This window comes from Sminthopsis crassicaudata, chromosome 2, assembly GCF_048593235.1.
Source record: "Sminthopsis crassicaudata isolate SCR6 chromosome 2, ASM4859323v1, whole genome shotgun sequence".
In the NCBI taxonomy this organism is placed as follows: domain Eukaryota; kingdom Metazoa; phylum Chordata; class Mammalia; order Dasyuromorphia; family Dasyuridae; genus Sminthopsis; species Sminthopsis crassicaudata.
Genome location: NC_133618.1, coordinates 462,054,553 through 462,079,915, shown reverse-complemented (window position 1 = coordinate 462,079,915; position 25,363 = coordinate 462,054,553). Strand labels below are relative to the sequence as shown.

Here is a 25,363-nt window from a genome sequence, read left to right as displayed (position 1 = left end):
TACAAAAAATAAAAATTGTGGTTGCTTCAAAAGGCAATGAAGATGTGGTAGGAATGAAAAGACTTTACTACTCATAAAACATAGGTGGATTGGCCTATGTGGGTCACTCCTTTAAATATAGGCTGATATTCCCTTCCTGGTTTTATTCCAGTAGATAAATAGATGACTCAGAGGTTTTCACTGTGTGATGAAAAATCTTCTAAAATGGTCACAGAACAGAAGAATTGATGACTTGGGGTTTGCTGAGCTGGTACTGAGCAAGTATACAAAGAAGAAACCTGCTTCTACATCACTTTCTTCTTTTGTTTTTTGTTTTTTGTTGTTGCAGCTGTGCAGAAACAGGATGACTTTGAGCTATGTCCTCAATAGCCAGGTGGGAGAAGGGTGCCTGCTTTGGCAGTGGCTGTGAACATATGGCCACTTCTGTTTCTAAAGTCTGCTTTTTCCTGATCTCAAGAAATGAATATTTGAAGGTAGTGACCACAAACAATAGAAACAGCCAGTAGAACGTTTAATGACTAATGTCAAAAGAAGTGATTGGAAATGGGTATGGAAAGATAGATACCTAAGGATGGTAATAATTTTTAAAAGTGTGAGCCTTCAGGAGAGAAATGCCAGAAATGAATTCAAGAAAGATAATGATCCTGGGACCTAGGATGAATAGCACCCCCAGTAGAATTAAACCTAAGAGGGGATATTAAGAGGAGGAAAAGGATTCCCACAATTAGGAGTGGGAGATATCATTTAACAGATGTTATATGTTCTCTACACATGCCTCATTATTATTGTACTTTACTTTCCCACTTTCCCCATGGATGTTGTTCTGAACTTAGCTGTTATAGACCAATCCTCTGGTGGCTTAGACTTATTTTAACAAAATGAGACATTTGGAGACCAGTTAATAAAAGAATATTTACTTAGCCATAGTAGGAGAAGGGTATTCAACAAGATAGGCATTGAGAAGAACTCATTCATTCCACTGTACAAAACCCCTTTGACTGAACCCTGATCAAGTGCTGGAGAGTTACTGGAGCTTTTTGTGGTGACTTTGTATTCAAATAGCCAGGAAATGAAAACTACAGTCTGAGCCTTTAATCCCTTGAATCAACCAAAATTTGAAGGCTGTCTCAATATCATAGGAAGGAAAAATTAGCTTAACTTGCATGGTGGGATGAGTTGAGATAGTGCTCCTACTACATAGGTTCTGTGTATTTGAAGAATGCATTTTCGGATTATAAAGAACATGCATTGTAACTATTGTCCTTACTATGTCATTTCAGAAAATCCCTTTTCTAAAAGTTAATGAACTCTGACTGACTGTTAATAGGGAGAACTCTGATGCAATTTTGGGAATTAAAGTGCTAGAAACTCCTAGATATTTCTAGATGACTACATGCTAATCAGTTCCTCTCCAAGGACCTGGCGTGCAAGAGCACACACAGGTTGGGTAGTGACCTCAGAGAAGGTGTTATACTTAAATACAAGAAACAGCATTCAGCAATATATGATAAGGAAAAAATTTGATCTATTCATATAACAAAAGCAAGGAATAACATTGCTTTCTTTGGTTGTCAAATTTTTAAAATCCCCCAGGATATCTCAAGAACATAAAATAAGTACCAATTCCTAGGACTCCAGAAATTCTATAATATAGGAGGTTGTCAGGACCTGGCAGTTTTTCCTAGTCTTAATTTCCCCACATTGTTAGTTTATCTTGCATTGACAGCTTTTTGGAAGTGAGAGGTAACACTTCCAGTTGATCAATGATGGACAGAAACAACTACACCCAGAGAAGGAACAATGGGAAGTGGATGTAAATTGTTAGCACTACTGTCTATCTACCCAGGTTACTTATACCTTCGGAATCTAATACTTAATGTGCAACAAGACAATGGTGTTTACACACATATATTGTATCTAGGTTATACTGTAACACATGTAAAATGTATGGGATTACCTGTCATCAAGGGGAGGGAGTAGAGGGACGGAGAGGATAATTTGGAAAAATGAATACAAGGGATAATGTTATAAAAAAATTACTCATGCATATATACTGTCAAAAATTATAAATAAAATTTAAAAAAGGAAGTGAGAGGTAAGAAGAGAGTATTATAGGATAAGATTAAGTGTTTAATGGTATCTGCAAAATAACCAGAGACCTAGAGCAAGGCTTCTAGCTCACTAAGTAGATCCCTTATTGGTTATTTATAGGAAGATGTGGATATATAAGCTCCTTGAGGATATATATTGATACTTGTTGGTTGACAGAAGAATTAAGAAGATGCTTTTGTTTTAACAGAGATGAATTTTTATCTATACTAATGGAAGGAGCATAGCTAAGATCATTGACTATTTACTGTATCAGGGAAGAACTCATGGGAGGGATGATGTGTGAATTGCATTTTGAAAAGTGGGTAAAAATTAGACAAGAGTTTTGGAGTTGGGGACGAATAAGTGCTTTCTGAATGAATACTCGTGAGACATCATGATCTTCTATCAACACATTTAATTATGTTACTCTATCTGCTAAATATTTTGTCTAAAATAGCCACTCTATTGACTAGGGCATTCTAATCAAATATTCATTCATGGGGTTCAGTGCCTGTCCATCAAGTTACTTGTAAGCTCTCAAGAATGGAATTGATTTAAAGCATTTGGCAATGGCTATGAAGTTCTATAGCTGGATATAGCCCAAGCTTGATTGATGAATCTCTGGGGACTTTTATAATTTGCTTATATAATTGATTATGAGGTAGGAACAAGGCTCTAATTTGGACAAAGTACAATGTTTGCCAGGTTCAAAGCAGCTGAGGTAGTAAAAGATAAGCAGACTTTTTAAAGGAACTATTCTATAGCATATATAATTTTGGCATCTTTTAGATCATTGGATAGGTGATCCTAGGCAAGTCATTTAATTGATGTCTACCTTAGTTTTCCTTAACTGTAAAAGGAGAGTAATAGCACTTACTTCCCAAAGTTGTGTGAGGATCAAATGAGATAATATTTGTAAAGAGATTAGCATAACATCTATTACATAGTAGTTCCTTAACAAATGCTTGTTCTCTTCCTTTCCCTATAAAGAATTTAGTTCATTGTTTTACTTTGTTGGAGTTTAAAAAGGGATCAATAAGAGTTATCTTTCCTGTGAGAAAGGAGAAATCCAAAACCAGCACAAGTTAACAAAATATCTAGGAAGAATATAGCTTGAACTATAAATATTTAAGCATAAAAAGTAGAATTTTTTTTAAAAAAAGGATACAAATTTTAGAACTAAAACAAACTCTTAAAATGGCTTGTCCTTGTGAAGCACATATTACTGATGCCAACAAAAGATAAGAAAATTGAAGCTCAGTGAAGTTCAAGCTATTGGTCAGGAACCATTGCTATGGTTTGTACCAAACTGGGACTTGAGAATTTATACCAAACTGGGACTTGAGAATAGGTCTTTTACTCTAAACCCAGTGGGATTTCCATTATCCTCCAGTGCTCTCTAACATGCACAGCAGTCAAAACCTGATAAAACCATCTCAGCTAATGGCCTAAAACACTTAAGGGTAATGGACAGGCAATTAAAGCCAATTACAGTTATGTGAAAACCTGCTCTAAGTCACTATTGATTTGAGAAATTCAAATTAAAACAACTCTGAGGTACTATCTTATACCTCTCAGATTGGCCAAAATGACAGGAAAAAATTAAGATAAATATTGAAGGGGATGTGGAAAAACTGGGGCACTGGTGCATTGTTGGTGAAGTTGTGAAACGATCCAGCCATTCTGGAGAGCAATCTGGAACTATGCCCAAAGGGCTATAAAACTTGCAAACTCTTTGACTCAACAGTGCCATAACTGGGTCTATATCCCAAGGAAATCATAAAGGAGAGAAAAGGACCCACATGTGCAAAAATGTTTGTAGCAACTCTTTTTATGGTAGCAAAGAATTGGAAAAGAAATAAATGCCCATCAATTGGGGAATGGCTGAACAAGCTGTGGAACATAAAGGCAATGGAATATTATTGTTCTATAAAAAATGATGAACAAGCTGATTATAGAAAGGTCTGGAAAGATTTACATGAACTGATACTGAGTGAAACAAGCAGAACCAGGAATACATTGTACACAATAACAGCAAGACTGTTCAATGATTCTCTATGAAAGGCTTGGTTCTTCTCAATGGTTCAGTGATCCAAAGCAATCCCAAAAGACTTTGGACAGAAAATGCCATTTGCAACCAGAGAGAGAACTATGGAGATTGAATGTAAATCAACACATGCTTCTTTCTTTTCTTTTTTTTTCTCACTTCTTTTTTCTGTTTTTTTTTTAATCTCTCCCGTGGTTTTTCCCTTTTTCTCTGATTTTTATCTCCTAGCATGATTCATAAAGCAATGTATAATAAAAATAAATAAATTTGCTACACTAAAAAATAAAAAATAAAAGGGTAATGGTCAGATCTATATGATAAAACAAGGGAAGACAGCTAGGTCTTACTATTAGGGCCTTTTGGTTCTACTAATTGCCATGCATTCATAAAAGCCTTAGAAAAGTTTCAGACATCTGAGGTAAGTTCAGCAAAACACTAAATATTGATAATTGTGAGATGATGTGGATATATTAATGAACTAATCTTAAAATAATTGCTGATAACTTTGAAAAATATGTGGATATATTAATGAACTAACCCTAAGCTGGCATAGATAAAAGTTAGTCTGCCCCCTCAAAAATACAATAAAAATTAGACCTTAATTAAACTTCTGCCCCTTTACATTATTCCATAGCCATCTATAGACACAAAGATATTAGAGAGGAGAGGAGGTCTCCTAGTTCTGAAAACCTTCTCACATTGAGAATGAGTTCAATAGCCAACATTACATATATCCTCCAAAATCTATAAAAAAGCAACGGGGAAGAAATGAGTGGATGGGGAAGCAAAGGGTATGGGGGAAAAAGACAAGGAAGGGATCCATGGATGGACGGAGGTGAAGTAATAGCAAGGCAAGTTAGGAGCAGAATTAAAGCAGAGACTTAGCAGGGATAGGAAAGATATGTGTGTGTTTGTGTGTGGGGCGGTGTACATATCTATATATGTATACATAAATATATCTTTTCTTAAGTGTATATATATATATATATATATATATATACAACCGAGAACAAAAGAACAGTTTACAAGAAAGTAAAGAAAAAAAATGGAAATTCTGAATATAATTTGTTCCAATAATAATAATATATATATATATATATTTTTTCTTGATTTAGCAATTTGTTGTTATATACTTTGAATCCTCCCTGATGTTCTGCTGGGTACATAATAGTGTTCTCTTTTGTTTTATTTTGTTTTGTATTCATTTTCTGCTTTTTTTTTTCTTAATCTGTTTTTTCAAATAAAATAAATTTTTAGAAAATTTCAATAATTAAAAAAGAAAAAAATTTTATAGAGATGAGAAAGTAGATATTTAGGTAACCATTCATGATATTCTCTTCATTGCCTTCCTTCCTTCCTTCCCTCCCTCCCTCCCTCTGTCTGCATAGGGTATTATATTCTTACCTATAAATGCTCTAAAAATCTTTTTTTTCTCTTTTGCATTTCTGAACACTCCCAAAGTATCTTGGGATTTATTGGCTATTCTTCTTTCTTAAGGACCATGCCTTAAACCAAAACCAATCTGATTCTAATTGTCCACCAAGAGAGTCCTAGGCTAAGATTCATTTGGCCATTGTTTAATTTAATGTAAATTAAATTTTCATTAGATTGACTCTAACAGTCAAGATTTAATGTAAATAGCAGACATTTTTGCTTTGTCCAGAAACTCTGAGGGTCTTCTGCTCCCAGATTTATTTATTCTTTTTTATTTTTGACCAAGAGAAAGAGGCCATTTTTTGCCTCAATTGCTATCTAATTTTAATCAGTGAATGGGTGTTACTTCAGTCACACTGAGACCTGTTGAAGACCTTAGTTTAAAAAACCCAAGGCCATCTCCAGTCATCCCGAACTATATGTTATCACAGGAGCCATAGGATGTCTCTGGAGAGGAATGTGAGGCTGGTTATCTTGCACAGCTCTCCCTCACTCAAATCAAATTCATTTGCATGTCACAGCATCACCTCCCTGATGTCATGGTCCTCTTTGAGACTCAAGCAGAAACAACAATAACAACAGAAACCAGAGGAAGACACCCCAGTAGTGGGATGGTAGAATAGGTGTGGCCAATATTGCAGGTATGGAGCCAAATCACCTAGCCTCTGAGTGCTTTGGGAGTCAGGCTTTAGATGGGAGATAGCAGTGGTGTATGAGCCGAGGATCCTTATCTCTAGAGCTAAGCCATGTACTGGCCGTCCTGGGTTTCTGTTTTTGATGTGGAGTGCTGCAGCATTTAGGACATGGGTGTAGGTAGGTAAGTCAACCTCCTCCTCCCATCTCACACAACACACTGGAATACAGGTAATATCTGCACCATGGATAGGAACAAGTGAGGTTCCTTTTGTATCCTTTGTAACAACAGTAATTTGAGTCCACGATCATTGGGGGAGAGTGTCCCATGTAAAGTCTGAGAGTGGCAAGAAATTGTGCACCAATTCTTCAGCCCAAGGGAGGTCCTGGGAGAGGCTGCATCCTTGAACAACAGGTGACATCATTTAGATTTGGGGTAAGGTGTTACTAAGGGAAAGGCTGAGTTGCTTGTTGACAGACAATGCCTCACACCTTAGAGAAGCAAAAGCCAATTACTGTGCAAGAATAATCAACTGAATATGGAGAAGGAGAGGGTGCAGGCTGAGGAAAAGCAACTGCAGGTGAAAGGTATAGAAAGAAGAGGGATGAGGAGCCACAGCATCTGGAGAAGAAAAATTGGCAGTATAGAAAATCATGAAACAAGAGGATGCTTAGGAAAGGGGAAAAATTAAACCCAGAAGATTGTGGACCTCATTGTGTCAGAAATGGGGGTGGGAAATGGGTGGGAGGACAAAGGGAACATCCCGAGGTATAGTAGAGAGTCCTAACTCCTCCTGAGTTTCCTGTGACACATTTACCCCTGAATCACCCAGGGAGAGACAGACAGGTGAGCCAAGGACAGCACACTGTTAGACTGAAAAGGCAGCAGCTGAGCACTTAATCTGAAGAGAGCCCCTACCTGTCTTTGGTTGTTCACTCTCTCTCCATCCCCTTCCTCTCTCCCAACTATAAAGAAGCTACAGAATAGTCTCCTGATTCTAGGAATAGGTGGGTGAAATTTTCCCATATTACACACAGTGGGCAGAAGTTGGAGTATGGCTGGGGAGTTAGTATTGGGCTTGGAGCGATTGCCTTAGCGCCGGAGGGAAAGCAGGCAGAACAGGTGAAGGGGTGTGAGTCACTGGGAGCTAGTTGTTAGGGATTAAGAAGTATCAGTTGTGTATCCCTGGCTGGTTGTGTGATTTGTCTGGTGCTAATGCCTAGAGGTTTCTAGCATAAGCTTTAATTTGTAGGTGGAAGGGGAGTGAGAGAGGATTAAGATATTATGAGAAAGGTGCCCCCAAGCAGCATTATTGAGACATGTTTCTCCTAGTGCCTTGCCACAGTTTTTCTTGCACTTGGGAACAGTGATAATGAGTCCCATGGTGCAGTTCTTAACCCTTGCTAGTTTTACACAGAAAAAGGACTCCTGGGAAATGGATCTTTTCTTTCGGATGTGAATTTCATAGCAATACATGAGAGCCTCTTTTAATGAAATCTAGGGGGTAGAGTTAGCTTTGGACGTTTTCATGCTGTACTATTTATCCATAGTGAACTTTCTGAGTGGTACAGAATATAGAGCATTGGATTTGGAGCCAGAAAATACTTGAATTCAAATCCAGCTTCAGACACTTAACAGCATGACCTTGGCCAAGTCACCCAAACCCTGTATGCCTCAGTTTCCTCAACTGTAAAATGAAGATAGTAATAGCATCTAACTCCTAGGGTTATGAGGGTCAAGTGACATAATATTGTAAAAGTGCTTACTATATGCCTGGAACTTAGGATTCATAGATAAACACTTGTTTTCTCTCCCCTTTCCCTTTTAATATAGTAAAATCCCCAGGTCTTTTCCATTTTCCTTAGGATACATTGTCTAATCAAACTTCACCCATTTTATACTTGTGGGAGAGGGATAAGGACTGGACTTGTGATTTCATTGGCAATGAAATCTCCTTCTACCAATGTAGCCTGAGCACCTTCTTTGAAATGTATAGTCTTGGAAAGCTTCCTGGAGCACTGAGAGGGAAAATATTATGCTTTGGGCTACACAGGTACAGTATGGCAGAAATAAGGTTTGAACTCAAGTCTTTCTGGCTTCAAGACTAATGCTCAGTGTTGGACATATTTAAAGAGCCTCCTTTTTAGTTCAACTGAGAATATTAAAAAATTTCTCTAACTTAAAAATCTTTTTGAACTTTTCTTTATTGGTAGTTAAATATATAAAAGGTAAAGAACAAAGACTAAAATATTTCAAGGATGATAATCAAACTTAACTCCCATCTAGGTAAAAGTGTTGCTTCCCTACCTCTGCTGGAGTGATTAGCACCGACATAAACTTCAAGGTAGCATTCTATTTTCTACTCAAGGATTGAAGGATTCCTTAAGGGGAATGATTAAGGAAGAAATCGTAGTTCTAGTCCTTTTAGTAAATTATTTAACTATTGTTCCAGAATGTTAATCCAAAATTGTATGAGGTTATTATCTTATTTGAGATAACTTATAATTAATTATTATCTCATTTAAGATAAAGCACTCAGTGCAATGCTTGGCATATAGTAAACACTATATAAATGTTAGCCATTATTAGCTAATTCCTTCAATTCCCCCCATTGTCCTAATCTATCAAGATAATTAATTTTTTTATTCTGGTCCTAGCATCCAAGTAAGTATTTGGTATTAGCTACCCCTCTCAACATTTGACAAGCATGCCTTCAATGGCTTCATCTCATTTTTGTAAGAAGAATTCCTGGGAAGTACCAGCTTCTTGGCTAAGGCCAGAAGGACAGTACCAAAATACAAAGAAACAAACCTCTTAATTTTGCCCTCTCCTAAGATTCTGTGGGAAGGGCAACTACCTTTCTTGCATCTTTATATTAATTTCCCTTTCAGGAGAATCCAAGCCCATAGGGTACTTCCATAAGTCTGGAAACCTGGTTGGTTGTTGTCCTTTATTCTTGAAGAAGACCACAATGACCTCACTATTTTAAAGTTAAGTTACAGTATATCTGATGTGGCTGATCAGATCAATAAGAATTCGGAATGCTCTCTCACAGGTTAGGCATAAATAGTTCATGTGAAGATCTAGGATGGATTCTCTAAATGTGTGCATCTTGCACTTCTTTTGAAGAACTTCAATTCTGCTTTGCTTATAGAGCACAGCACCTTCTTTAATGAGGGTTCTTTGATGATGAGTTCATGTGGGGGAACCATGTGCCAGGGTTTCCCATGTCTAACAATCAATTCCCAAGTTTTTCAGAGACCTATCTGCTTCCATAAAATGAGAGTAGAATGACTAACGTCTCTATGTATGCAGAATGAGTGGAGGCAAAAGAGGGAACACCCTTAACAACTTCAAGTTGTTTCTTTTCTAAGGGAAGTCTAAATCACAGTATGGTATTATCAATCTGGGGGACTGAATAGAGCCCTAGAATGAATGTAAGACTTCTTAGAGGGGAAGAAGAATTATATTGTTTAGGGGAAATAGTATTTAATGCATTTTCATGGGGGCAAAATAAAGTCATCATATACCTAACATTCATTGTTATTATGAACACTATATGGGAGCTAGGACTTTTCCTCCCTTAGTTGTAGAGAAATATATGTGATCCATGTGTTATTTTCTGATACTTTCCAGTAAGAATCTTAAGTGGGGAGCACAATGGATTAAAGAAAAACGATTGTATCTGTCCCAAATAGTGCTAGAGCATGGCTTGCACTGAAACAAATGCTGAGTTAGTGATACTGCCTTTGTGGTGCCTTGGAATCTGCTCTGACAATTGTACTGGGAGTAATATCGTGAGCTGGGTACTATTGTCCTCTTCCTCCATGCCTTAATTAATTAAAGAAGAGAGCAATAATGAAAGACTGTTAACCAGGTTTGATGTCTTCCCAATTGTTTGAGTCAGGGTGTTCAGAGCTCAGTTTAGGTCTTTTAGAGAAGAGCATGCCAGGGGATCCTCAGGGCAGGGAATATGTGTCCTTGTGATTCATGAGAAAAGCTAAAGATTATGGAGGGTAGGAAATTTGCTGAACTCAAATTAGGATCATACGACAATAGACCTGTTGTTATTCAGTTGTTTTCCAGTTTTGTTTGCGTTTTTGTTGAGATTTTCTTGGCCAAGATACTAGAGTGGCTTGCTATTTCCTTCTCCAGCTCATTTTACAAATGAGGAAACTGAGTCAGAGTTAAGTGACTTGCCCAGGGTCACACAGTATTTCCAGGACCAGCACTCTTATCTACTATGTCACCTAACTGTCCCCATAGACCCTGGACTGGATAGAAACCATTGTTTCTATATTTCAAAAAGCCATTGAATTTAATCCATTAGTTTTACAAATAAGGGAACTAGGTTCCTTTGGAAATTAAGTGGCTTTCTTGAGATCTCATGGAGATTAAGTATCAGAGATAGACTTTGAACTTAGGTTCCATGACTCCAAAGTCAATGCTTTTCCCTGATGATTAGGCATTTTATTCTACCTACAGAAGTTATTGTTAAATTAAGACAACTCGGAAGTATAATTACACACCTATCAGATTAACTAAGATGACAGGAAAAGATGACAAATGTTGAAAGGGATGTGGGAAAATTGGGACACTGATACATTGTTGGTGGAGTTATGAATGGATCCAACCATGCCCAAAGGGCTATCAAACTATGTATACCCTTTGATCCAGCAATGATTCTACTGGGCTTATATCCCAAAGAGATTTTAAAGGGGGGAAGGGGACCCACATGTGCAAAAATATTTGTGGCAGCCTTTTTGGAAACTGAATGGATGTCCATCAATTGGAGAATGTTATGGAATATTATTGTATGGAATGTTGTGGGACATGAATGTTATGGAATATTATTGTTCTATAAGAAATGACCAGCAGGATGATTTCAGAGAGGCCTGGAGAGACCTACATGAACTGATACTGAATGAAGTAAGTAGAACCAGGAGATCGTTGTACTTAGCAACAAGATTATGCTGGCTGTGGCTCTTTTCAACAATGAGATGATCGAGGCCAGTTTCAGTGCTCTTGTGATAAAGAGAGCCCATCTACATCCAGAGAGAAGACTGTGGGAACTGAATGTGGGTTACAACATAGCATTTTCTACGCTTGTTGTTGTTTGCTTGCATTTTGTTTTCTTTCTCATTTTCCTTTGGATTTGGTTTTTCTTGTGCAGCAAGATAATTGTATAAATATATACACATATATTGGATTTAACATATATTTTTATCATGTTCAACATATATTGGATTACTTGCCATCTAGGGGAGGGAGTGGGGGTAATTGGAGCACAAGGTTTTGCAAGAGTTAAAGTTGAAAAATTATCCTTGCACATGTTTTGAAAATTTAAAAGCTTTAATAAAAAAGATAACACAAATTAAAAAAAAAAAAAAAAAAAAAAGAAGTTACTGCTATTTACCCCACCTGCAAAAATTAGGTGAAATTGTCTCAATACCTTCTGAATCACATAGTTATTGTATCTTCTTCTGTATATGTTAACACATTGTGTCTAGGGAAAGGATGGGATCAATGAAGAATGTGATCTCTGAGTTGTGTCCCCTAGAAAAAGTCATATTCACACTTCTTTTATTAAGAGATATATGTACCTGGGTTCCATCTATTTAAGATATTTTCAAACAAAAGACTATGTATTTTGAGGTATAATGATTGAAGGGCTGAACTTGATGTTATAAAAACTTGTCTCAGATATTTACTGAACAATTCACTTAAATTTCTCTCTGCCTCAGTTTCCTCATCTGTAAAATGGAGACAATATTACCGATCATACATATTCTACAAGATTTTTGTGAATGGTAAAATTAAATAATGTCTTAAAAAAAGGCAAACATTATAGAGAATATAGTACAGTTTTAAGTTTTGCTAGATTAAAGCCTCATCAAAACTTTTGCAACAAATTGTAGAGACATGAGAAGTCTCTTCCCTCTTTCCTTCTAAAACCAGCTCACATTCTTATTAGATGCGAGATTCATTCTTGGCAAAAGTGGTTCAATATCATTAACTCTGAGGAATTTGGGTAGGGAATAAAAAAAGTTCAAATCTACCTGAGAACTTCCAAGTCTTTAAAAAAAAGTGTTTTGAAACATATATTGAAAACCTATTAGGAAGATCTCCTTTTTGTCCTGCCTCTGTCACAAGAACTCTCCATCTGGTTCTGTGAGCAATATGTTCCTCATTCTCAGAAAGAAACGAGAAAAAGGACTCAGATAAATAAAGCAGGAATCTTAAATATCTTCACCAACAAGTCTGAATACAGAGATTTTCCTTCTAATCTAATATAGGTGTTGTCATGGTTTTCAGATTAAAATTTCTATTTTACAGGGTATCAATCCCACAGAGTGTGATCTTTAATGAGAATTTTTTGGGGAACATTCATAATGCTTGAGTCTTGCAATAATAAATATACCCAATATTTGGTGGCATCTCTTGTATAGGGCCATAATATTTTATGAACTGATGGATGGCCATGTGAATAATAATTTGGGGACAGACATAATTTTCTTGCATTTTCATATTATACAGTGTGATCTCATGATTTTCTAGAATTATTATATTATATCAACCCCAGCAATTATATTCCATGATAAAATGTTATATTGTAGATTAAAAGAAAAAACAGAGTCAGGAAAGAGATAGTTTTCAAATTCAAAAAGTCCACTATCTGTTTGCACATGACTTTGTCCATCACTGCTTTCCAGTAAGGGTAATCTACAAGTAGCAGAATCCACAAGGAGCAGCACAAACTTGCTTCCTTCAAAAGATCTACTTTGAATGGGATTACCATAGCAGCCTACCAGAAGGGAATTTATTCTTCACATTATAGCAGTGATAATAAGAGTAATATTAACTCTAACCTTTATTAGGACTTTAAATTCTATTGGTCTGTAGGAGAGCTTTACCATTGACTTTTATGTTTCACTAGTGGCTGACTTAATATCATTGTTTATATCACTGCCAGTGTTTTTCAAATATTTCAGATAAAAAACCTTGGCTAGGATTTACAATCATCTGAATTAAGGGAGTTATGAACTGGACCTGTGATTTCACTAGTCTAGAGACCAGCTTCTTAAACTGTGGATCACAGCCCCATAAGGAGTCTCATAATTGAATGTGGCGATCACAAAATTATGATTTATTATCAGTAAAGCTTAATTTGTTTAATTTATATACCCATATATCTGGGATCATGTAAAAATTGTTCAGAGAAAAGGAGCTCTCAAATGGAAAAAGAATCCCTGGTATAAAGAACTAAGATAGAAGATTCCCTTTACCAATGCAGGTCAGCATTTTCTCTGAAATTTTTGTCCTTAGAGATTTGCTTAAAACATTGACATGGTAAAAGATACAGTCAGCACAACCAATAGGAAATGGGACTGGAAATCAAAGGCTAGCTGTCTACATAGTACCATTTAAATTCACTTCCTAGAAATCATAATTTCAATTTATTTTTTCCTTACCTTTTACATTAGGCAAGTTCTTCCAAATTCTTCACCCTCATATTCCCCCTTTTCTTAGAGAATATAGGAATTAGAGCTGTAAAAATTAACAAAGGCTACATCTAGTGAACAGGAGGCCCTGGCTTCAGCAGTGGGACCAAGGTCATGGCAGGGGCCATAAAGATAAGGAATGGGTTCTTGTCACTAAGCTGGGCTACGTAATCAAGCACATGAAGATCAAGTTTTTGGAAGAAATCTATCTTTTTCCCCTTCCTATCAAGGAGTCTGAGATCTAGGATCTCTTTCCTAGGATCTTCTTTCAATGAAAGTTCTGAAGATCAGAAATTAGAGCTGGACAATGGACCAGGTTCAAGGTTTTTGTGGCTATTGGCAACTACAATGGCCATGTTGGCCTGGGTGTCAAGTGCTCCAAGGAAATGGCCACAGCTCTTTGTGTGGTGCCATCATTCTGGCCAAATTGTCCATTGTTACTATGAGACAAGGCTACTGAGGAAGACTGACAAGCACCACACAGTGCCCTGCAAGGTCACTGGGCGTTGTGGACTAGTTCTTGTGTGCCTCATCCCTACCCCTAGGGGTACTGACATTGTCTCAGCTCCTATGCCTAAGAAACTCCTCATGATGATTGGAATTGATGACTGCTGAACTTCTGCAAGAGGCTGTATTCCACTCTGGGCAACTTTGCTAAAGCTGCCTTTGATGCCATCTACAAAACATATAGCTATCTAACCCCAGACTAGGTCTTCCTATCAGAAATTTACTGAACATCTTGTGAAGACTCACACTTGTGTTTCTATCCAGAGGACCTAGGCAGCTGTTGTGGCAACCATATAGATGATTTTTTTTTTATGAACAAGAAATAAACTGAACTATATCTGTTAAAAAAAATAAATGAGGTATTGTTTTTCCTGTTTGTCCCTGCTTGTTGGATGATTATTGTTGGTTTGAGTAGTCTCAGAAAAGTGAGGAACTTGTGGGTAACTCCCAGAATGCACCTATGTCTTGAAAGTGAAAAGGCTTACATCATGAGATGAAGTGTATTCTTTTAATTGCTTTGAAAAAAGAAGCCCATCCCAGGGAGTCTTTGTATTCTCTGGGTTTTAAATCTCCAAGATTAGTGGAATTTCTGACTGCAGAAGGGTGGGGAATCTTGATTTTAAAATAAAAAGGCAAAAGGGGAAAGGATGAGACATTTTTAATGACAGTCATCTGTCATTGCTTTAGGACAGAATAGCACATAAATCTCATTTAATGACTGATTATTGGAGCTGGAATCTTGACAAACAACTTTAAAATTAAATGAGGACTTTGAATCATAACTTTATTCTGCAGTAACCATACTGTATTGTCATACATGTTAAAACTTGCTATGAAACCTTTCCTCTTTGTCCCACCTCTGCCACAGGACTTTTTGATTAAATGTCATGCATTATATATTTCTCTTTCTCAGCAGAAGTTTAAAACAGGAAAGGAACCTATATATACTATAATGCTCAGTACTCATGGCCAAGGAGCTCTCATCAAGTCTTCACCTGTTCCCAGCAGACTGACAAGATTGAACAGTAGCCTAACATAGATAGGGAAATTGCTTGGGAACTGGAAGAACTCATTATGCATTTACGCTAGCATTATGGAGTGAAATAACAAATACATTTCTTTCATTTGGATTCATCTATTGTCTACCGTCATAAACTCCCCTCCAAGATTTATCAATAGGAAGGACTTCATACAGAATTACTGGTTAAAGTTTTAGAACATCTCCATTTATAGCAGCAACCTAAAGAGGCTACTTATTATAGACTGTTAGTTTTTATTACTTCTGTGGGATAATTAAATACTTTTGAATACTTGAAATGGAGAAAAATTAAATAGGTGAATCTGTTTATAGTCATATACACTTTTCTATATGTTTAAAACATATTACTTCTCACTACTCCATGTTGTAAAAATTAAGACTGTTTAAAGTAACATTGAATAAAAGATTTTGGCAAGCAGATTAACAGCTTACAGTGGATATCTAACCAATTTAGGAAAATAGACTACTTTCAAGGACTTACCTCCTCCTCTTCGTTCAAAAGTTTTAATAATTATAAAATCCCATTATCTTTTCATTTGTGTACATTTGATAAGATAAAAAAATTTCCCTTTACTGCTATTGTCTATTTTTTAAAAGTAAAATAAAATCCATTTTTCATGGTTTAATCAGTCTAATCAACTCCCAATTATAGACTTTTGTGCAAAAGTATATGTTTATTTGAAAGACTTTAAATCTTTTTTATTTACATAGTGGAAAAGAAAATTTGGAACAATGACTCAAAAGATTATTTGTAAATTAAATAAGGAACTAATTTTAAAAATATTGATTCCCAGGATTTTATATTTCTCAATTTTTACCAACTAGTGAAGAGTTTAAATTTTTTTTCCATCTCAATGTGTGTAGATAAGACTTTATCCTTCAGAACTGCCATTCTAAGACCATTCTCTTGCTCTTAGGACCTTCCTGAGTTTCTTAGGACATCTCTTTTCTGAAGTTTCTCAGACTTGACTGTCTAGTCTGGATAGCTTTCACCATTTCCTTTGTCTGGTTGTTATTGATCCAATGGGTAGTTTAAGCAGCTAGGATTTCCTTTGGCTTTGCTGAGACCTGTTCCAAGACTTGGGCTTCATTTGACTTGGAATGATAAGATTAACACTCATATCCTATTTTGTGGGAATAACTTTTGTACAATTTGGTTAACCTTTTTTACTAAAGATGGACCAAACTGCCAGATTGTGGGATCCCTAACCAGAAGTTTCTGAGATATATCCCTAGGATGAACATCTCTACAATGGTAAAAGAAAGCTAAGTCTGGGGAAACATGAAATTGAGGGCCAAAGCCTCTCAATACCCTATGGACAGAAATTTGAATAACACTGAAGGGAGAAACCATCATTTTCTTTGGCTTATACTTCCAAGGTTGGTAGACTTCTCTGTACACATGTTGCAAGATGTTCACTCCAGGGTAGACCTTCCATGATGAAATGTCGTATTTGGAATTGAAAGTAAAAATGGAAGTTGGAAAGACAAAATTCTCAAACAGGAAAGTACCAGCATGTGGGCTACTTGCTTTTATTTTTCTCAACATGGTGGTCCAGTTGAGAAAGTCTTTGGGCAGCAAGATTTCATCAATGTCATTCAGTAACACAAATTTACTCTTTAGCATATTTCTGTAGAGGCAGTCATTGAGGGCTGTCAGCTGTCCATAGTAGCCAATGTCTCCCTTCATTTTAGAAAAATGTGAGGCAGGTGAAACATTGAGGTAGGATGTTATAGGCCATGAAATTGTTTGTACTGTCCCTTCACCAATGTAATATGCCAGGACTTTTTCCAACAGTTGGCTACAGTTGGTTTTGTAGATCATGACTTCCTGAACCCCAAGAATTTTATACATTTCAATGCTTTGTATAAATTGCAAAACATTATTATAGTTTCCAAATAGGGGGGAGATACACACAGTGAATTCAGAAGACGGGTTCCAGGTTTCTTGGTTTTTTATTTCAAACCACGGCATTTGCTTGAAGTTTCCTTGCTTGGCCCAGTGAATTGACATATACTGGGCATTACAGTTTTGAGAAATTTCACAGAGCAGATTAGCAGCACTGTAAGGAAATCCAAACCTATCACCAAGAACATCTATCCCTGCTCTGATAATAGAAATGTTGCCAGAAGATTGGCAGCAGAACCAGCAGTAAAGTTCTTTTACATCTTTGTGGTGAATGATGCTGATCACTCGGATTAGATTTCTAAACCTTCTATCAAAATAAGGTGCAATAATAAAAGTTCTGGTATTTTCTAAGGGGGTAATAGAACCTTTGGCAATCTGTCCTCTGCACAGAGCCAAGGACACCTTTCTTCTTGTGGGTTCATTTTCTATGAGCTTCAACCAATAGAATGATACTAACCACAAAATCAAAGCAAAAACCATAACTACAAAAAAAGTCCGTAGAAAATAAACGGTTGGCATTCTGATTTCAAAGACTGCCTTTGGTACCTGAGGGTTACAAACATAAATGGAATTATGTTTTTGCCAAACAGTAACAATCTTTGATTTAGATATAATTATCTTCCTTTCTTTTCCCCACTTTCCACTCCATGATATCTTTCTTTCCCCGACAATGTTCCTGAAAATACAACAAGAATATCTAGTTCCTTTGTCTATATCACTAATCAATGATTAAAATGGAAGCAACAAATAATAACTCTCCCTTACTTAAAAAAGGCAGTCTTCATGTTTGCTAGATAGGAATCTAGCAGTTATCTTGATCATTTTCTCAGGTGGCTGCTGTTGCTGCTTCTGTGCCCATTGTTTCTGTCCCCTTGTCTCCCCATATAATGCTTTGTTTTTTAAAAGATAATCATAGAACTGTAAAATCCTAGAACTGGAAGGGATTATCTAATCCAATTTAATTTAATTCACATGAAGCAGAAATACTCCCTACCACAACCTTTACATCTACATTTCTCTATATTTGTGTCTCATTCTTCATCTTATGTCACATAACATTTCTGTGTGTTAATTGGTGTTATTTCTGCCTTATGTCCCATGGACCATATCTCTGCCTTCCTTTTGGTATTTCTTCACCTAATGCATCTTTACTAGTAATCCATGTTATTCCCTCTATTCTGTGTTTCTCCCTAAAGCTCATATCTATATGGCCTGTGACTCATGTGCCTCCTTAATCCTACAACTATGCTTGTATTCTTCATCTCCATCTGTTTCTCATAACTCTGACTATCCTAAAAAGAAAATAACCTGAGGTTTTGGACTCCAGAACTAAGGATGGGTCTGGGTCCTTGACAATGTACCCAAGTGTGTTCAATGTTTCTACCTATATTCTGTATCTTTTCTTATATTCTTCTTCACATCTTAATATTCTGGGTAACTGCATCTGTTCTGTGTCTACTCCTCTGCTTCAGAAATCTGTCATTGTTCTATATTTCTGCTTGTGTTATAATCTCTACATACAACAAGAATCTCTGATTGTATTCATGTCTCTTGAGGTTTCTTTATTTCTTCCACCAGCCCTTCCATCTCCTGCCATTGACTTCCTTGAACTAAGCCCTGCTGATCCTTGAGTTGTTCAACATCCTCCCCCTGTCCTGCTCTGGGGCCCAGCTACACAAGCACCTGAGACTGGGTGCCCCTCACCTTTCTGTCGCTGAAGTCAGAATATCTCCAGCATTCTCTTTGGATCCAATTCTGATTGTTGCCAGGCAACTATGGGAAAGGGCTCTCTAGGAACGACACTGTTCTCAATGCCCTTCAAGGAAGTTCTCTCTAGGATTCAGCTCCTCTCAGGTCCCTATGGATGAAGGCCTCATTAGAGATCAAAAGGAAATGATTATTGTGTTCTGGAACTGAGATTCTAGGTTCCAGGACTGAAGATAATGTCTTTTTTTTTTTAAACTTCTTTTTTTATGATACTATCTCTTTTTATTTTCAAATACATGCAAAGATAGTTTTCAATATTCACCTTTGCAAAACCTTGCATTCCAAATGTTTTTTCCCTCTCTACTTCATTCTCCCCTCTCCTAGACAGCAAACAATCCAATATAAGTTCAACATGAGCAATTTAAAGATAATGTCTTTAATATGGAATTTAGATTTAAAATTTATAATTTAGGGATGGGAAAAACCAAGGCCAGGGTGGATTGAGTTTCACTCTAATAAATAAAAGTTATACTGGAATCTTTTTTGAAAGAGATATAGAGAAGGGAATCTACTAAAGCCTGGATTATAGGGAGTTTTATTTTGTTTTTAGCAAAATTCAGTGTTTAATATCATCATTATAAAATATGGGGCTGTCTAAATACAGATAGCCAAGTGGTTCAGTGGACAGAGTACTAAGAATCAGAAATACCTGAATTCAAATCTGGCCTCAGATACTTACCAGCTATTGTGACCTTAGGCAAGTCACTTAACCCTATTTTTTTTAGTTCCTCATCTGCAAAATGAGCTGGAGAAGGAAATGGCAAACCATTCCTGTATCTTTGCCAAGAAAACCCAAGTAGGAATTAAAAAAATAAGGCACAATTAAGATTATCTAACAAATATATAGACATAGTTTATGGCTGGCATGAATAGATATGATTTGAGATTTAGAACACCTGTTATAGACTCAGAGGAAGGTTCTGCCTACACCACCAACAATATAATTGGGTCCAGGCTTTTCTAAGCTGGAGAGGTATATTGTACTTTTATGCCTTATCTATCATGTAAATAAATTTCTTTAGGGAAGAAATGATGCTTCCTTGATCATTCTTAGAGAACAGAGGGCAAGAGTAGCTATTAAGTTGCAGTTAGTTCTTTCCCAATAAGTGACCATTACAAATGATGAAAGGGAGAAAAAAAACATATTTATCTTCTGACTTAGGGCATTACCACTGACTTTGTTCCATGCCTGAAATACACTCCCTTTCACATCTCTTCCTCTTGGTTTTTTTCAAGTCCCAATTATAATTCTACCTTTTTTCAGGAAATCTCTTCCAATCCCCATTAATGCTAGTGTTTTCCCTCTGTTGATTATTTCCAATTTATCTTGTATTTAGATTGTTTATACTTGGGTTGTTTGCATGTTGTCTTTCCCATTAGACTAACATTTACTTGAGAGAAGGGACTGTCTTTTACCTTTCTTTGTATCCCAGGCAATTAGTTCCATGAGTGGCATAATTTGCTTAATAAGCATTTGCTGTAAGCAATAATTTATATAAGCAAAATAGTCAACAGAAATCAGAAATCCTACAGTGTAGAAGATACCAAAGAAAAAAAGGAAAAAAAAACCTCTTTAACTAGGAGCAAGATAAGAACTTAGATCAAAGCAGAAGCAAAAAAAAAAATCTTCCCCAGGAGAGAATAACTATTAGTGATCTTTAGAATGAGGTAAAGGAATATGAAGAAGCTAAATCCCAGGAATGCTTATAGTTTTAAGGACTTCAGTCTGCTATTTAGAAGTGTCTCTTTACCCGCTACCTGAAGTTTCTCCCTTCACATTTATTTTCAAAGTCTCTGCAAGAAATTGAAACAAGCATCTTATTTAGACAAGCATTATTCTGTCAGCCAGACAGAAAACACATCTCCTATACCTGAAGCACACAGAAAAAAGCTAACTGTCTTAGGCTTGGACAAAAATCAAGGTTACTCCAGTTTTATAAATTTCAATAAAGTACATAACATCACTTGACTTTCTAATAAATCATGTCCAAGAAGACAGATTTTGATAAATGAGATCATAAAATTTAGAACTACAAATTAAATAGTTTAATAGTCCCAAACTATTTTGATTATGTATTCTATCAATTAAAAATTGAGCATATACCCTTTTATATGTCTGTTTGCTTATTTATAGTATATCATATACTACTGGACTAATAATTACATAAATTATAAAAACTAACACAAAACTAGAAATAAAAAAGGGGGACATAATATTTATTCCTTGAGTCAAGCAAGGAAGGGAGATATTAGTATATTATATGGGAATAACATAGTTAGACTTGATTGAGAAAAACCACCCACTCCAGCATGAAGGAGGCATCAAATTGGCAGGCTCTACTAATAGTTATAGCTCTTTCTTGAGTACAGCTCAGTGGGGAAAATTGGAGGAAGAAAAGAAAAAATGGATGTGATTAGCACATCTGTTCAAGGTATGGAGAAGGTAGAGGAGAAAAGAGAAATTATGGAGGAGTCTGATGGATTGATTTGGGTGAAGTGACAAAGGCCTTTCAACAAACATCTCTGCTAAGCATGTGAGTGGGGTTCAAGATCTTGGATGATGACTGGTGACTTGAAGTAAGGGAAATCTTCCATCTTTGCAAGTGAAAACTTTATTTCTAGTCATGGCTCAGGTAGGCTTGGGATAATGTTATTTTTTTAAATTCAGTTAAAAGAGAGACACCTGTGAGACTGAGTTCACTGAGAGGCCACTTGGACCACTCCCTATGGGTTTCTTAAATAATAATAATCCAAGTGGGAGGCAATGAGAAACTGCACTAGGACAATGGCTGTTTGAATAGAGATGAGTGCATATTTTAGAGATATTATAGAAGCAGACTGAGCAAGATTTGGCAATTGATTGAATATATGAAGTGGGGAGAGTGTAGAATGGTTTATATCTCCAAAGTAAAATAATCCCCTAGGTGAATGGAAGGGTGGGGGTGCCTTTGACAGTAATAAGGACATTTGGCAAAGGGCTTGAGGAAAATAAGCAATAAGATCTATGATGCATATCTACATCCACCCATACCTGCTCATCCAGAGCTCCGTTCTTGCCAGAGTTACAAGATAATCTAAGAAATCGGTTGTATGAAACTTTGGGGAAGCAGGAAGCAGGAGAAATCTTGCCTGGGCAACTGTTGCAGGTGCCTGGGTTTGGGTTAGATTTTAACCAAAGCCCTGAGGGTTGATATTCAAGTGTAACCATGAGAAGCCAACAGTGAAAAATTTGGAGGGGAGGAGTGATGGAATGTTTAACAATAATAGTTGAATATAATTTAAAACATGTATTGGACTACCTGCCATCTAGAGGAGGGGGTGGGGGAAAGAAGGGGAAAATTTGGAACAAAAGGTTTTGCAAAGGTCAATGTTGAAAAAAATTATCCATGCATAAGTTTTGTAAATAAAAAGATACAATAAAATTTTAAAAATAATAATAGTGAAGGAGATGAATTAGAATTAGTTGAATTAGAGCAAAGCTCATGATTGCTATTCACAAAGAGTGGAATGTGACCTAAATTCCTATCTTATAACTGACTGACCACATACCACTTGGGGTCATGCCAGTGCCCTGTCAAAAAACACATCCATCTAGTCTAACACTTTCATTTTGCAGATGAGGAAATTGAGGGCCAGGGAAATTAAGTAATTTTCTCAAAATTACACATGGAGTAACACAAGTTTTCTTATTTACAGATTTGTTATTTCCCAGATTGAGAAATCCCTTCTGTTAGAACTGTGAATTTTCTTATATTAGGTTTTCCCTTAATGGGGGGCAATCTGCCTTTATTTTCTTCATAAGAGCTTTGATGTTCAATTGCAATGATGCCCTGTCTCTCTTTTCAAATCCATTCTTCACATCTTCTCAAAGCACAGGACTGGCTACATTTCTCCCCAATTCAGAAATGTATAAGGATTTCCTGATGCTTATGGAATAAACCACAAACTTCCCCAATGGACATTCAAAGTCCTCCATCCTCTGATTCTCACCTATTTTTGCTGTCATATTTCACACTTCTCTCCTAAATGTGTTCTGGGTAACAGCCAAATTTCCTTTCTCCTATTTTCTTCAATGTTCCAAAGCTCATTGCAATATTTTTTAAATCTGTGCAGACCACAATTCTTGTGCTTCAAGAAACCTGAACTTGAATTTACAAGACCTCTCTGGTTAACTCTGACCTTCTGTCCATCATTTCCTACCTATGTGATCTTTGATAAATCATTTAACCTATCTCAGCCTCAGTTTCTCCACTGTTAAGAATTTCATGGGCATGGACTAGACAATTAATGAGATTTCTTCTAGCATTAAAACTATGATCTATTTGTTGAATCCTTAAAGACCCAATTCAAATGCTACCTCTTCTTTCCAGCCTTCCCTGATCCACAGCCAGATACAGTAGATTACTCCCTCCTCAACTATTTATAGGCTTTCTATTAACTTAAACACTTAGTACATTCTAATGTGCATCATAGCTATTTGTGTAGTGCTCCCTTAGAGCATATACCTCTGGCATTCCAAAAAAGAACATGGAGACTTTGGATGGTTCTGCTTCCTAGTAGAGGGTTCTCCCTTTCCCTGGCCAACTCCCACACTTTCTGTTCCACCATATAGACTTCAGAGCATAATCATTTGTATTCTTAACTACTTTTGGCCAGTTATGATGACTCAGGAGTTCATAAGTTGTGAATACCGAGTTAGCACCCTGGATACCTTAGAATCAGCTGGAGTCAGGATAAGCAAAAGTCCTTGGTTTTTATTCTTGGTCTTTAGGGATAGAAGTGATGGGAATGGACACAGGATATCCATGACCTTCCTTCTCCTCCTCTACTGCCAAAGTGACCCTGGCTTGTCTTACTCCACTCCCTAATCCCTCCTACAAGTCTCTGTATACCAAACGATTGGGCCAGCACAGAATACTGGGAAGGGCCATTTTCCAAACATAAGTTAATAGAGTATTGTCCAATGGGTAATTAGCCTTAAGTGTTTAGTTGTCTGACCCCAGTGCATCAACTCAGAGTTTCAGCCCTTTACAATAAATATTGTATGATGATGAATAATCTTTTAATTTTTGCCTGCTGAGCTAAGACTATGAATACTCTAAAGGTGGGTCTCTACTTGGCAGGATTTCCTTTTCTAATGGTTTTGAAGTGCAAGGATGATAGCAGTTTGGAACATCAGATGTGGGGCATGGGTTATATTTTCAGAATTGAAGTTTCTCCCTAAATCCTTCTTTTTTTTCTAATTTCCCTTTGTCTAGTAAGGGTACCATTAGCCCTCCCAGACACTCAGTCTCACAACACAGGTTGTACTCAATTTCTCAATCCTTTTCACTTTCCCCTATATTCAATCTATTGCCAATTTGTGTCAATTTTATTTTATTTTATCATCTCTCCTCTGATCCTGTCACCAAACTGCTACAAGCCTTTGTCACCTCAAATGTGAACTCTCAGAAATTGCCTTCTGGTAACATTTCCTTCTCTAGAGTCTCTTCTCCATTCAAGTCTGTTCTCCACTCAGCAAATTAGTCTCCTATATCTCATATATATTTAGTTTGTACATAAATGCTTGTATGTTGTTTTCCCTATTAGATTATGAGCTTCTTGAAAGTGGGGATTTTTTTTCTTCTTTCTTAGTATCCCTGGTACTTAGTGTCTGGCACATAATAGATGCTAAATAAATACTCATTTATTAAATTGTTGACCCAACCATAAGTCATGATCTTATAGCCTCCTAGGTAGCCTATATCTGGGAGGGACTGCTTCCTGTTTGTGCTTTTTTTTTTTCCTTTGGTAAGAAGTTTGAGGAACTCGAAGCAGCTGTCATCTTCCCAGGCACCTGACCAGCAGGTTAATAGTTACTGGTTCAGTTGTTGCACACTAAAGAGAAAGAATAGCTTGCAAATATATAGACCACTGGAAAGAAAGCGTCTACTTGGTGTTGATTAGACTGTGTAACAGTGGAGTTTAAAATGCCAATGGATAATTAGCCTTCACAAAGAAATTATTTGCAAATGTCACAAAGAGATTAGAACTCCACTGCTTCCTATCACACCTCATTCAATAAACTCCATTGCCTCTCTATGAACTCCAGGATCAAATATAAAATCCTTTATTAGCATTTTAAAGTCCTTCATAATTTTTCCTACCTTTCCAGTCTCCTTATACTTGATTCACCTCTATATATTTCTCATCTTCCCTTCCCCCTATTATAGGGCAATTGGAATTAAATGACTTGCCCAGGGTCCCATGGCTAGGAAGTGTGTGAAGCTGGAATTGAACTCAGATCTGCCTGACTCCAGGGCTGGTGCTCTAAACCAGGGATTTTTAAGCTATTTCCACTCCTGGCACCTTTACGCTGGAAAAGTGTTTAGTTGACCCTTCTCAAATCTGAGCAGAGGTGTTTGTGCATACAAGGTGCAAAGTATACATGTTA

General features: G+C 36.7%; 1 pseudogene; it reads left to right on the top strand.

Moving 5' to 3' along the window:
- The first annotated feature begins 6,744 nt into the window (after positions 1-6,744).
- LOC141552901 (small ribosomal subunit protein uS5 pseudogene) lies at positions 6,745-14,488 on the top strand (annotated as a pseudogene).
- Positions 14,489-25,363: the final 10,875 nt, after the last annotated feature.